Source organism: Panthera leo, chromosome A1 (assembly GCF_018350215.1).
Source record: "Panthera leo isolate Ple1 chromosome A1, P.leo_Ple1_pat1.1, whole genome shotgun sequence".
NCBI lineage: Eukaryota > Metazoa > Chordata > Mammalia > Carnivora > Felidae > Panthera > Panthera leo.
In genome coordinates, this window is record NC_056679.1 from 153,332,088 (window position 1) to 153,334,834 (window position 2,747).

Genomic DNA, 2,747 nt, shown 5'->3' on the forward strand with positions numbered 1-2,747 from the left:
TGTCCTGGAAGTTTTCTGAATCTCCATATTATTGGGATTTTATGGAGGCTTCCTCATGTAGACATGATCAATTATTACCTCCGTTTCCATCCTCCCTCCCCTCTAGAAAAGTGGGAGTGGGGCTGAAAATTCCAAGTTTCTACAGTTGATCTGAGCTAAAAGGCCGAGAAGCAATGAAAATTCCAAGCTTCTAATCATTGCTTGGTATTTCTGGTGACCAAACCCCATCCAGGAGCCCACCTAGAGTCACGTCATTAGAAAAAAAGATGCTCCTACTACTCTTATCAATTAGGAAATTACAAGGGTTTTAGCAATTCTGTACCCAGAACCAGGGGGAGAGACCAATGTATGTATTTTCTGTTATCTCACAGGAGCCACTGAAAATTGTAAACACATAGAAATTAGAAGGGCTTACATGTAGAATTAAGAAAATCTTTGAGAAAGTAGAGCAAAAAGGCAAAGAGATAAAAAATAAGAGAAAATAAAATAAAGTTAAGACACAAGCTCATCACATCCAAATTTCAAGTAAGAGTAGGGAATATAGACAAACATCAAAAAATATAACCCAATAATATTTCATAGAGCAGGAAAGTTCAGGAATTTCCAGATTGAAAGGGTTCACAGAGTGCTTGATAACGTGGCTAAAAATAAACCTACCACAAGATGCATCATTGTGAAATTTCAAAACACTAGGAGCAAAGAGCTTCAACAGAGGGTAAAGTCAGCACAGTGCCTTCAGAATTCTGAGTAAAATTATTTCCAACTTAGAGCTCTGTATTCAAACTATCAACATTAGAGAGACCAACAGAGAGGGTGTTGAGGTAGGAGTGATGCTTTATTTTTCAGATTTGCTGGAGGGTGTATGAGTATTCATTTTATTATTCTTTAAGCCACATAGGTATGTTCTATGTGCTGTTTAAACTCTAATATATCACATCATTAAAAAAAAAACCCAAAAGATCAGCAAGCAAAACTGCAAATTTGCTTGTAAAACATTAGCAAACAAAATGTTAGAACTTGATGGAGTTGAATGATGGGTGCATGTATGTTCTGCTAGTCTATGTACCTTTTTGCATACTTAATGTATATTATAAAATATTTTAAGAAAAAAATTTTAAAAGTCTGGGTGGAAAGGTGGTATGGCAGAAGAGAATGAGTGACAGCATGCTAAAAGACCATTCTCTTTGTCTAGAATGATAAAAAGTGTTCTCCATGGTGGGCTCTGATCCCTACCAACTTATTTTACCATTTTTATACTTAAAATACTAAGCAGGTGGTCTCAATGAATAGTCCATTCCACTTATAAACAGCTACATGAGCTTTTCCTTAAAAAAAAAATTTTTTTTTAATGTTTATCTTTAAGAGAGAGAGAGAATGTGAGCAGGGGATGGGCCGAAAGAGAGGGAGAAATAGAATCTGAAGCAGGCTCCAGGGTCTGAGCTGTCAGAGGGTCTCGAACTCACCAACTGTGAGATCATGACCTGAGCCAAAGTTGGATGCTCAACCAACTGAGCCACCCAGGTGCCCCCCACAACGTGACCTTTTCTGTGAAATTATAGACCTCTTGGCTTGTTACATATACTGTAAAAAATATTTGTTGATGTCTTTCTTTTTTAGGTATTATTAGAAATAGGCTGGCTATCACAACTCCATCAATACTGTCTTATGGTTTATTACCTTTTGCAGGCTTTGTTCAGACCGGTTGGGCTCTTACCACTTAGTAGTATTGTCTTAAGTAAAGTTTCTATCTTCTTTTTCAGTTTCCTCATTAGTATACTGGGAATAATAATAGCGTCTAACTTGTAGGGGTTTTGTGAAACTTAATGTTAGCTATTGTCATTATCACTATTTGCAAACGGTAGGGTTGTATTGTCATAAACTAAAAGTGGTCATCATAGTCCTAACCCTGGTAAAGAAATACAGAATGAACATTTTTACTGGTAAGCTTAGATATAAATGTAGTCACACTGCAGAGTGATTAATAAAAGAATTCTAAAGGAAATATAAATATGGTAACACTAAAGATCAGTAGAGAGCACTACTAAGAGCATCTCTGAACTATGAAGCTGTTTGTTTTATTTGTATATATTTATACACAGAACACTTCATGAATTTGCATGTCAGCCTTGCATAGGGGCCATGCTAATCTTCTCTAAATTGTTCCAGTTTTAGTATATGTGCTGCTGAAGTGAGCATGTGTTCATTACTTTTGAAATCCTGCTGGTATTTTTTTTCCAAGAAAAACTTTTGATCCTTCTTATAATGCAAAATATTTGACATACAGCTAAGGACTTTTAGTTTGGTAAATATATATATATATATATATATATATATATATATATATTTATTTATAAATATAAATATATATATTACCAAAAAAATAAATATTATATATATATATATATATATATATATATATATATATATATATATATATAACCAAAAAAAAAAAAAAAAAAGAGGGGGAGATGAAGACAGCCTCGTCCCCTTAGAAAATCAAAACTGTATGGCTAAAGTCTCAAACAGCAGTAAAGTATCCTAAATGCTAAATTTTGTATAGTCAGTCATTACCTCACTCAATAGGTTGCGTAGGTCACAATACTCATCAAAAATAATATTAAAACCAACATTTAAAAGATCAGCTGAACTATATAAAAACATGTTTGTGATTTTAAAGATGCCATAAGTTCATTTTGTCTTACTTTTGATTAATATATTAATTTCTGCTTTTTGAGTATCAGTATAAA

The 2,747-nt window shown here is 33.5% G+C and overlaps 1 non-coding gene across 1 annotated transcript; it reads right to left on the reverse strand.

The window, feature by feature from the left end:
- Positions 1–2,089: 2,089 nt before the first annotated feature.
- On the reverse strand, positions 2,090–2,196 carry LOC122202568. Its single transcript, XR_006194737.1, has one exon. It is a non-coding gene; the product is annotated as a U6 spliceosomal RNA (small nuclear RNA).
- Positions 2,197–2,747: the final 551 nt, after the last annotated feature.